Source organism: Solanum tuberosum, unplaced genomic scaffold (assembly GCF_000226075.1).
Source record: "Solanum tuberosum cultivar DM 1-3 516 R44 unplaced genomic scaffold, SolTub_3.0 scf00015, whole genome shotgun sequence".
Taxonomy (NCBI): domain Eukaryota; kingdom Viridiplantae; phylum Streptophyta; class Magnoliopsida; order Solanales; family Solanaceae; genus Solanum; species Solanum tuberosum.
In genome coordinates this window covers 1,332,781-1,344,944 of record NW_006238941.1, presented here as the reverse complement: position 1 = coordinate 1,344,944, position 12,164 = coordinate 1,332,781, and positions in this window count along the sequence as shown.

The following is a 12,164-nucleotide window of genomic DNA, read 5'->3' as shown; positions in this document are numbered from 1 at the left end:
TGAATTTCATCATCATTGTCATGCTCTTCATTTTCACCTTCATTGTAAATAACTTCATTGTCATATCTCATTTGTGATTGTTCTCCATGGTATATCCATTGCATGTAACTTCCCATTATTCCCTTGATCAATAGGTGGTCATACACTATTTCTTGTGTTTGAAAAAACACATTTAAACAATCTTGACATGGACATCGAACTTTAGAATTTCGATCAAAGTGAGACCGAACAAGTTGCATAAAAGATTGGACACCCTCAACATATCTTTTAGAGAATTTAGGTTCATGAATCCAGCCTCTATCCATGATCAACTGCATAAACATAACACTTATCAAATAAATATTATAGAAGAAGCACATGCAAGATTCTGTCAAATAAAATAACTATAAAAATAGATCTTCAAATGAGAAAAGTCTGAGGAGTGAAGTGGGAGATCCTGAATATTACTACCAATCAATTGGTATAGTGACCACATTATAAAGAATTAGTTATTCTGATTATGGAAAAGATGATGGTTATTTCACTACTGTATGGAAGCTTTTCAGCATGCAAGAATATATTGTAGGTGTTACTGTAGAGGGCACACATATTGCACTAAATGAGATTGTTATTAGTATTGTTGTTAGCATTCAAGGAGTAGAAGTAAGAATAAAGTTATAATACTATGGTGATAATTCAACATTAGTCTATACTTTTCAACACTTAAAGAGAGGTAGGGAGCCATATAAATTTGCAATAACCATTGTTCTTGGAAATTTTCTTTTTGTTCAAGTTCCCAAAGAATACTATCATCTAGTTTCCAAAAATCGAGATTTTATTCTAGAGGCGACATCGTTGTCCATTCTGCAACAAATTATATGGGTGGTTGAAATGATGTTTTTGTCGGTTACATTGGTTGTCTTATATTTGTTTTTGGTGATTGCAGTTCTATGGCCATCCTTGAGCAATGTAGAGATACTAAGGAACAAGTTTTTTCTCCGTGGCAACCTATGGAGGTTTTATTGGACACACTTAAATTTAATATTTGTGGTCCTGCAACTCCCGTTAGATCACAGAACTATAGTGATTTCGGTCTTTCTAATATCTCAGATTGAGTTTCGCGCTGACTCACTCCATTTGCCCCTCTGCCTTGCCCTGACTCGCCCAATCCTACCCCTGTTTGCCTTGCCTCTCCCTGCCACGCCCCACCTCCCCTTGCCTCTCCCTGCCCCTGTCCTACCCTATTTTAATTCATACTTATGAAAAAATAATTCATAAATCAGAACTCAATATTCTGATGCTTAGAATCAAACATAGAGGAAAAGTCCAACAAAGTATGAGGAGAGAATGAAATTGAAGTAAAAGAAAGACTTACCAGAAAGGTCCGATGGCCACGAATTCTAGAAGACAAAGAGCAAAAGCTGAGTATCCAACAATGGTTGTAGTGACGATTTTGATTTTGAGAGGAACAAAGGAGAAGAGGCAGCAGACTCTTGGGAAACAAATCCTTAATTAAATAAAACCCTCTTCCTATTTAATCCTATTTAAGTCCTTAATACTATCAAATCAATACATAATCTCCATGTAGGCAATGGTGAAAATTATTGTGTCTTGTACAACATTACCCTTTTTTTACACCATCATGAAGAACTAAATATCACTTTTGTCATGTTTTATTTGTACCCCTCATTTGTGTATTTCTTACATACTTTCTCACATGTGTATTTGGTAAATATTACAAAGTTTGAGCATAATTTCAATTGTACAAAAACAAAAGAATTGATATACTTCTAGCGTGTGGCTCCCAACTACAGGCTTTTGAAATTTCAATTTCCTTTTTGTGTTCATTCAGATATTTGATTTATGTTAGGTAATACAGTAGTACTACTCCATTTTCATTTTATTTGGTGTATATTGCGTTAATAAATATTCTCCTTAAAATGATATTTATTAATTTTGATTTTTGAATTTAGTTATTTAAAATTAAAAATATATCAATTATATTAAAATATTTTAATTTTGTGACCTTAAATATATTATGTAAAAATTTATATTAAAAAGTTGCTATAAAAAGAAAATGGCAATCCTTTTAAAGCAGATTAAAAAGAAAAACATGTCAAATATGTTGAAATAAAATAAGTGATATTTAATTTATTAATTTTATTTTAAAATTTTAAATTTAATAACTAATATTTTATATAGCTGTCTAGCGATAAAGATAATATTGCAAAAATAATTTACTTTATGTAGATAATTGAATTTTTACGTGACCACAAAATAGGTGTGATTTAATTTGAGATATAACTATAGAAGTGAAAATAGATTTATCATTTTTTAGGTGTAAATGCATTTCTTATATGGTGAGTACTTATGACTCTTTAAATGTCAACCCTTTCTATTATTGTGCAAAATTTTACTATTTTCTCTGTTTCAATTTATGTAACACATTCCGTTTTTCGAGAGTCAAAACAATTTAAGTTTGACAGATAATTTGCTCAAGGAATCTTCACAAAATTTAAAATGAAAATTTATATATTCGTAAACACCTTAAAAAGTATTACGAGACACAATAATTGACAATTCAAAATATTTAAAAGACATGAAAAATTTACGTTCAAAGATAGACTTGTTTGAATTTCAAAAACTGAAATGTGTCAGAAAAATTGAAATAGAGGGAATATATTTTATGGAACAATTAACTATATAATGATTATGGATATGAAGAGGATACATGCAAGAAAAATACTTCTTCTTGTTCTTTTTTATATGTCATCCTTACTATAAATAATTAGTTCATAATACTTGTCATTTCATAAAATAAATGCATAAAATACAAAATTCTTCCTATAAATAGAGGAAGTAGAGAACTTTTTTTCTATTTAGATGTATCTTACAATGAATGAGAAATCAATCCAAAGGTTACCATGTTGAATCCAAAAAGGTTCATATCACCTAGGGAATACACATACATGAATGTAAGTATAAGTTCATGAATAAGTTCAATGGACAATCCACTGGATTTATAACTCAATTCAATTTATCAAATTAATAATATATTTTTTTCATGAGTAGATATTTTTTCTATGATTCTATTTGTATTTATTATGCCGGAATGGAGTTCATGTATAAATCAACTATGTTATATGAATGGTACCATCATTTTTATATCAGCAAATAATAATTCTTTACACTTGATTAGTATTAGGGTGTTAAATGCAAGGAGGTTTTGGGATAGTAAAACTAACAAAGATAAAAATGATGTGTACTTAGATGACAAAGTTCAAGAAGTTGCGGTGAAAGCAATTATGTATTCTTTCCTAGACATTGACGTCTCTACAATTTTTGGAAGAAATACTAGCAAAGAATGTCAGTGAGATTTTTAAGTCAAAGCGATCAAATGAAACCAATAAGATCAATGATCCCAACTATTACAAACACTGCATCGCTAATTTTCTCGGCCCACATAAGAAATCATTTTAAAGAAAAAAGATCATAACATCGATAAGGGATGAGTGGTTGAATGGGCTCAAAAAAATCAAGTCAAAACTATTCAATATTTAGCTAAATTGGAAACATTCTATTCAAATATATTAGTATTACAATTGTATTCGACAAATATTTATCTTTTTAAGTGTTTTTATAATTGTGGACTCCTTAAAAATACTACGAAATACTTTCTTACTAGTTAACAATTTTAGGAATATATTTTAAGTTGTGTAGCCTCTTATTTATTGTGACTTATAGTGTATTTTACGTCATTTTCAAATTCATAATAATATATTTTAAATTGTTAATTATAATGATTTATAGTATCTTAAACATAATATTTGAATATATTATAAATTAAAAAGGAAAGTAAGATAAATAAATTAAAATAAAAAGAACAACTAAATGCGAACAAATTTAAGTTTATAACACCATTCACTTACCATTACAAAATATTTTTAATTTATATTTATGATCAAATAAATTTCAATTTTTAGATTTATTTTTCACTCTAAAGAACAAAGCTTTTCATCTCTAATATATTTTATTAAAATACAATATTACAATACAAAATGAAAATGAAACAAGAGTAGATAAATATATATATATATATTATATTTTATTTTACTCTTTAAAGAAATTTTGTTTATAACTTTTATACTAAGAACTTTTCTTTCTGCCGAAGTCATTCTTGATTTTAAAAATTTGATAGGATTAATTACATTTTTCTGGACAAAAGATCCAGCAAAGTGAAAGATCTATTGTATGATAATTGATAGCCATTATATATTTTTCTATCCCATCAAGTCTTAACAAAAAATTTAAAGCAGATGATATGAAAAAAAGAAGAAGATCAATAAACTATCTCATGAATTTATTTGGAACAACTGTACATTAAACTTCATCCTAGTCTACCCACTTTGATTTGAAAGAGTATGTTTTTGCATCTGTTGTTGAAAAGTTACGACTTGTTTGGAGACTTTGCCCCTAGGTTTATCGTTTAGCGGTAACATAGAGCTTGCTCCTATATCTAGTGATTTAATGATCGTAGACCACCTTGTTAGATAGGGGCTTAGGTCAGAAAATTCAGTATGATCTTAACTAGCAGGTACAAGGAGATACTGAAACCAAATTTGTTCTAATTTGTGTTAAGTCTCTCCTTAATAAAATGTTGGCATACTGCGATCCTGCACCATTTTATTTTCCTAAAGGAAAAGGCGTTGAGGCTCTCCCTGATGCTTTGATTGCCCTTTCAATGTGGCTCTCTGAAAAAGAGTAAGATTACTATGACAACATGTTTGAGCAGACTAGTTCACTAGTGCAGTTCACTATTCCCTAATGCCTTGAGCCATCCATTTTCACAGTATCCATTACCAACAACTGTCTTGCTAGGTGTATATTGCCACCAATCAGTCCCCTTTATACAAAGACTTTTCACCCATTTTACTCAAAGGTTATCAGCATATTGGCTATATTCCATAGATACTTTGCCACTGCATCTGCATTCCATATCATACAATCAGTGATCCCCTTTAAAGTTGTCATGTTTTACTTAATTTTGGGCTATTGTATGCTCTGGTGTTGTCACACATTCCCCTTAGACTCTTGTTATTGTTAAAGTTGATATTACTCCATAGAGTTGTCTTGGAGGTGTGTTAATTTGTGAAGGCAAAGTCAACTAGTTAATTACCAGATAATGTGGTAGTCGACAGGTTTGGACAAAAAGATATCAGCAGGAATGTCTATCTTATTGCAAGATAGAAGAATAAAAAATTTCATTCTTTGAATTATGAGCAGTAAGTTTAGAAGCTTAAACATTTCATATAGTTAAAATATGTTAAGTATAAGCCCCGAAACAAATAGAGAGTTTTATCGTAGCAAATGTATAGCTAATATATAGCTTCACATTCTATATGATTTATTTTTGCAGTGGTCATAAAACATGACATTACAACATATGAAAAATTATATTGTGTTACAGATTCTACTTTTTATTTACTCTTATGAATTTCTTTTCTCTCTTTTACACAGGTATAAAAGGTGAGAATTGAATCAAGACTAATGCAAGACAAGTATCACCATATTATTGATACTTTGGAAGAAATTTCTACTTTTCTGTCTTGGTTTAGGAGTAATATTTCTTCTATTTCAGTTAGATTTTCTTGTTATTGGACATATTTTACTTTAGTTCATGGAGCTTGTTAAAGTACCTTCAGATATTTTAGTTGTTTTTAATTGTAATGGATAGATTTCATTATAATCTAGCATGTTTTATTATTTAATTTTTAATTTATGCAATTCTATAATTTAAAAAATTTCACTAATATAAAATAATTAAATGTCATCAATGAATGCAATTAGTGACAAAAGATTTTGTCATTAAAGGTAACATTTAGCAACGACTAAATCAAGCTTTTTAAGGCAAAATATTTTTGTCACAAAATAAATAAATTTGACATAAGTTGACTACATTTAGTGACAAAAATATATTTGTCCCAATATCCTCTTTTTTATTGAATACGAATTAATTTTTTATTTTATGACAATTATAATTGTCACTAATTATGATAATTTATAGTGACAATATATGTTGTCGGTAAAAATAATACTTTTACTGACAAAATGAATAGATTTAACCACAAAATTATTACCCTTTTTTAGAGTAATAAATTTGTCCCTAATTTATACATTGAAGGACAAATTTATTTTTGTATATAAAAAGTAGTCATTAGTGACGAAATTACATTTGTTCAACTACGAAATACACATAACTTTAGAGACAATTGATGTCGTCATTGTTTGAACTAATTAATTAGCAACAATACAATTTTATCGGTAATAATAACCTTTTTAGTGACAAAAGATACTACCATAAACAAATTATACTTTTTTATGACAAATAATTTTTTTACAAATAATTATTCATTTGGCAACAATTCTTCTTTTTGTAGTTAATATAATACTTTTAGCGACGAAGCACTAAATCGTATTTGAATAATTTTAGAGACGCACATTGAGGACGACTGCTTGACGAAATTTTTTTCGTCACACAAGATTTTTAGTGACGAAATATGATTTATTAATGACAAAATTATTTGTCCCTGATAATCACATTTGTTGTAGTGTGAGAAAGAGTGAAACAAATGGAGTTTAGATATTGGTAAACCATCAATGTACGCAAGAAATAAGAAACTGTGAAATATTCCCAAGAATGCCCTATAGCCTCTCAAAGATTGGATAATGACGTCATTGTATTGATCTACGAAACTCTACTAGACACGTGCTCCTATACTGGTGAGACTGATAAACGTGATGCTCTGATACCACACTGTCACAACTCGAAATTGAGCCATGATGGCATCCACTACAACCCACCGAGTGGACAAAACTAAACTAAACCACAAGATTCAAAAGACACAATATTATAATAATAATAATAATAATAATATTATGTTAAAGTCGAATAGAATATATAAAAGTTTGGGCCATGTCATAGGCCGACAGAGATCATACAGATCAAATATATATAAGGAACATGATGATACTAGCAAGTTAAGGGAAAATCTAAGACAAGCTAACTATACGATAGAGAACAGGAAGATAATATCACGATTGAGTCACAAGCAACACTCAAACCACATAACAACCAATGCACTCTAAGGACAATTCCCACATTAATACAATGTAAAACACCGAGTTAAGAAAAGTCATAAACCCAGAAAGAACATCAAGTTGCCTGGAATAATACCTCAAGCCTAACCAAATGCTAGTAACTAGGATAGATAAATCAACGGACTACCCGAGATCGCACATAGAGCTTATAACCAATAATATTGATAAATATATCAGCGGTCCGCCCATAATGATGCATCAAGCTTATCAACAATGTATATCACAATAATAGAATGTAGCTCGAGCCTAAGCTAACGGGTCAACCGAAATGGTACATCGAGCTCATCAGAGTAAAAGTAGCCAAAAGGTGTGATAAATCAAGTAAAAGGGACCTTTTTACCACTTTTATGTAAAAAAATGGTCCCAAGGGATTCCAACTTATTAAGAACAACTTCCTTTCACAAAAGTGACCTCCGCAAAAGAGGCGCCTTTCGCTTAAGAGAACTCATGGTCGCTTAAGAAACCTTTGCTAAAGCCATGAGCTGGTCGCTTAAGCCAATTTCTCTTAAGCTATCAAGGGTTTGCGAAAGCCAAGGCACCAAAGACCTGAAACCAGAAAAAATGCCAAGTGTTCCAAAACTTCGAACAAGCTCTCAGAATTCATTTTGAGTCCAAACATTGCAAACCAAAAGTGCAAACTACTTGGAAATAACAATCTGGACTCAACAAAATCGTCGAAACAACCATGAAAGATCGTTTCATCAAAATATTGACCAAAGTCAACACGTAACAATGAAATACAAACAAAACACTAAAAGCTAAAAACTCATCCTGATATCCTCGGGAACAAAACCAAAGTTTGTTCTGGACCAAACTTGGCATTCTAGAGTTAATCGCGCTGATGAAATTTGATTCTGAGCACATTTACCAAGAAAGTTGACCAAAGTCAAATTTTTATGAAAAATTCAAACACTAAAATGTCTCATCGCACCAAATCCAAACAGAAACCTCAAATCCCAAACCAATCATCACAATAGACAAAATGATCCTTCTAGAACAGATGGGACTAACGAAATTATGATCCGATGTTAGAATATCCAGATGTTGATTAAAGTCAACTCTTTCATGCATTAAGCCCCAAACTCAAAAACTCGCATCAAACTCAATAGAACAACCAACCCAACACCATACAAAATCTAGAAGAGAGTTATGAGAACGGGAAAAAATAGAAAAAACATGCCAAAAATAAAAAATTGACCTCGAGGGTGATTATAGCTAATTTCTTTCTGTCTAAGATATCTGATTACCTACTCTCTAAGAGAGTTATTTAAAGATAAAGAGGAAATAAATAGAGAAGTTCCTCAATCTTTAAGGATAAGACAATTTTCTTATTTTAACGATTTGGTTCAAAATATTTTCCTTTTGTTTGTGTTTTTTTAAAACTAAATCTTACTTTTTATAGGATTGGTTCTGTGCCTTATTTTGCTCCCCAAAATTTACACTTTATTACTAAGAACTTGTTACTTATTTTGGTTTAGTTATAAATCTTCAAGGTATTTGTTCAAAGGTTATTTTTAGGGGTCAAAGGCAAGTGTTGGTGAGCTTAAAAGAGGGTAAAATCCAAACTAAAAGTGTATTACTTTATTTTTTGAGATGTCTCAAACATGTAATGAAACTGAAGCCAGATTTCAAAACGATATCAACTTTGCTGAAGTGTCGATCACACAATTGGTGAATATGAATGTCACCTTTGATGAATTGAGGAGGAAAAAGATTTTTCATACAAGGTGTGGGATAAAGAATAATACTTTCTCTATGATTATTGATTGTGAAAGTATTGATGTGGGAAGTTCATACATGGTGGAGAAGTTGGAACTTACATGCATCAAACATACTACTCCCTATAAATGTCAATGACTAAATATTTTTGGTGAGTTTAAGGTGACTAATCAATGTTTGATTTATTTTCTTTTTTAGAAGGTATTATGATAATGTTCTTTGTGATGTAAGTCCAATTCAATATCACCATATCATGCTTGGGAGTCTAAATTTAATAGGAATACAATTATGATAGGTGAAAGAATAGAGTGTATCTTGAGCTAAACAAAAGAAAATATGTACTTGCACCTTTAATTCCATCTCAAGTTTGTGAAGATAAAAAATGTGTGAAAGAACTAATGAAAATTTCCAAGAGAGAAAAAAATTGAGAGGATTAAGGGAGTGCATGTTGACATCCCAAGAGAGAAAAAAAGAGAGGTTGTGTTGTGTAAAGAGAATGGGAAGTCAAGTGAGAAAAACAGTGAGATCAAGAGAAAAGAAAAACAATGACCATGAGAGAATAAAGGAGAAGGACGGTCACGAGGTAGAGAGAGAAAAACAAGAGAGTTTGAGTGAGATTATTTCTTATACTAACTTTCATACTTCTTCTAGTTGTTTTAACTCTCTTATAGGCATCCTTGGAAAAGTTTGTATTGAAAATCCATCATTGGATGAACATAACCCTAAGGTGGTCGATACTACACATTCCATTAAAAAAGTGCACATTGATGATAATGATAAAGGTAAAGAGAATTATTCTAGGTTTGTCCAAGATAAAACTCATGAATAAAAGTTCAACAAAAAAATTGTGGATCTAACACAAATGAGTAAGAAAAAGTGAGGTGATGTTAATCATGTTCTACATAAGACCAAGTACGATATGTATAATTGTTTTTTCACATTTTTGGTATTCCTAGAACACCTAAGGTCTTTCTTGAGGTAATGAAATACACTCTTAATAATTATATAGGTGAGTACATTAATTTTGAGGATGATGATAATTTTTCTATATATGAAGTAATTAATTGTAATTTCCAAGTCCAATAAGAGAAATTACTATTTAATATTGAGTATAACATGCTTGATTGTGGATTCTCACTAATTGAAAAGAGGAGAGATGTTTGTATGAGGAAGATTGTGAATGAGTTGGATGATTCTTCTTTTATTTTAGTGTCAAATGAGTTTTTGTGTAATAATTTTTTGGAATATGATTCTTTAGGTTTGACAAAACCCCAAACTACGGCCCGTAGACTGGTTTACGAACCGTAAGTCAGGGTCATGGGTTGGGACTTAGCTTGGGGGAGCTTAGCTCCCCAAAAGGGATCCCCCAGCAACAAACGACTATCTGCACAGGATGGCCCATAACTCCACCTACGGTCAGTAGATGGAGCTGCCCAGTTTTCAATTTTGAGTTTTAAGTTAGGGGTCTTAGTTTTAGTTAGTTATTTAATGAAGGGGTTAAGGGAGGTTGGTTAGTTAGTTAATTAACCTACTATAAGTAGTTAATAGACCCCCTAAACTAAGCCTTCAAAACAAGTCCCCTAAAAACAGTTTTTAGTTTTAAGTTAGGTGTGAGGGTCAACTTTAAATGGTAATATCTCATAGCTCAAAACTAATTAGGTGGGCCATTACCTATCCAATGAAAGGTCTCTGAGTCCTCCTTCTAACGCCACTGAGTTTGCCCAATTCCGATCTCGGAGTAAAAAGTTATGGCCGAAATAGTGAAGCACTGTTAGTCCCAGGTCCAATCGACGGACCCAAACTACGGACGGTAGATCAAACGACGGTCCGTAGGTTAGGGTCCGTAGATGCTGCCAGTTTTATGACTTTTAGCTTTAAGTTGGGGGTTTGGTAATTAAGTTAGTTGATTAATTAAGGGCATAGGGGGTCAGTTAAGTGGTTAAATAACCTCCTATAAATAGTTAATAAGACCCTAAACTAAGTCATTAACCCATTATAACTTTAAGACCCAAACCAAACCCAATTCCCTCCCTCTCAAATATTTCTCTCTCTACAAGTTCCTCCATTGAAGAACAAAGAAGGAGATCAACTAGGGCTTGAATATGGAGTCTTTCTCATGGGGTTTTGATGGGAATCTACACCTAAGGTATGGGAGTCCTTTATTCTTGGTTAGCTATCACCAAGAAGCCCTTTCAACTAAGTTTTCAAAGATCCCCAATTTCTAGGTTTTCAATCAAATTCGTGGGTCTCTTTCTAAAATCAATTCCATTGATCTATAATGGTTAATTATGATTATATATGAATGTTTGTGGATGAATTCATGTAATTGTTATGGTTTTTGAACAAATTCCCACAAGACCCATGATTTCACTTCTTTCTCAAATCTAAACCCTAGTATGTCGTTGAATGATGAATGAAGGATGAGAATCTAGTATATTTTCATGTAATTAAGTATTGAATTGTGATGTTATCCTATATGATGTATTAATATCAAAAAAATGGGGTTGAATCTTGAAGAAAGCCTTGATGGCTATAAACGAAGGTTTTCAATTGGTAAGTAGCCTTCTATTGAATTGTTGATCCACTTATGGGGGAGATGTTTACTTATTATATATCCTTTGAATGAATGGTTTGATCCACTTATGGTGGAGGTGCTTACTTGTTAGTATGAATTGTAGTGTTGAGACAAGTCCCTCTTCCCTACAACCCCAAGATATGACTAAGTATGATATGTTAAGAATATGAATGAGATGTTATGAACATGGTATGGTCTATGTGTTGAATTGTATGAGGTTCTATTGTGGAAGGACCCTACCCACATAACCCCCCTATATGCATGTATGATCTTATACATGCTATGAATGACCTAGTTGAATGATGAATGTATCCATGTCTATTATGATGAAGGTTGGTGTGTGGTATAGGATCATTAAATGCAATATATGTGAATTGTACATGAGTTGGGATACTAAGTATATGTTTTGACCCCCTTGACAAGGGAGGTGTCTATGATGTTAATGTTGTTGTTGTGCCATTGTGAGGACAATCATGCACACACACACTCCATGCATAAACATGAATATGATATGTCTATGGTGTCAATTGAAAGGCTAATTCTCATATGCACCTTTACATACTATTATGCATGAAATGTACATTACCATGAAGATATGACTAGGTATGCTAGGATGTGAGTATGAATGTTATGTTATGATTATGGTAGTGTTGATATGTTGAATAAAAGGTAATTCTCATAAACACTATATGAATATGAAATGAATGAACATTATCACATGTTCTTGACTCTT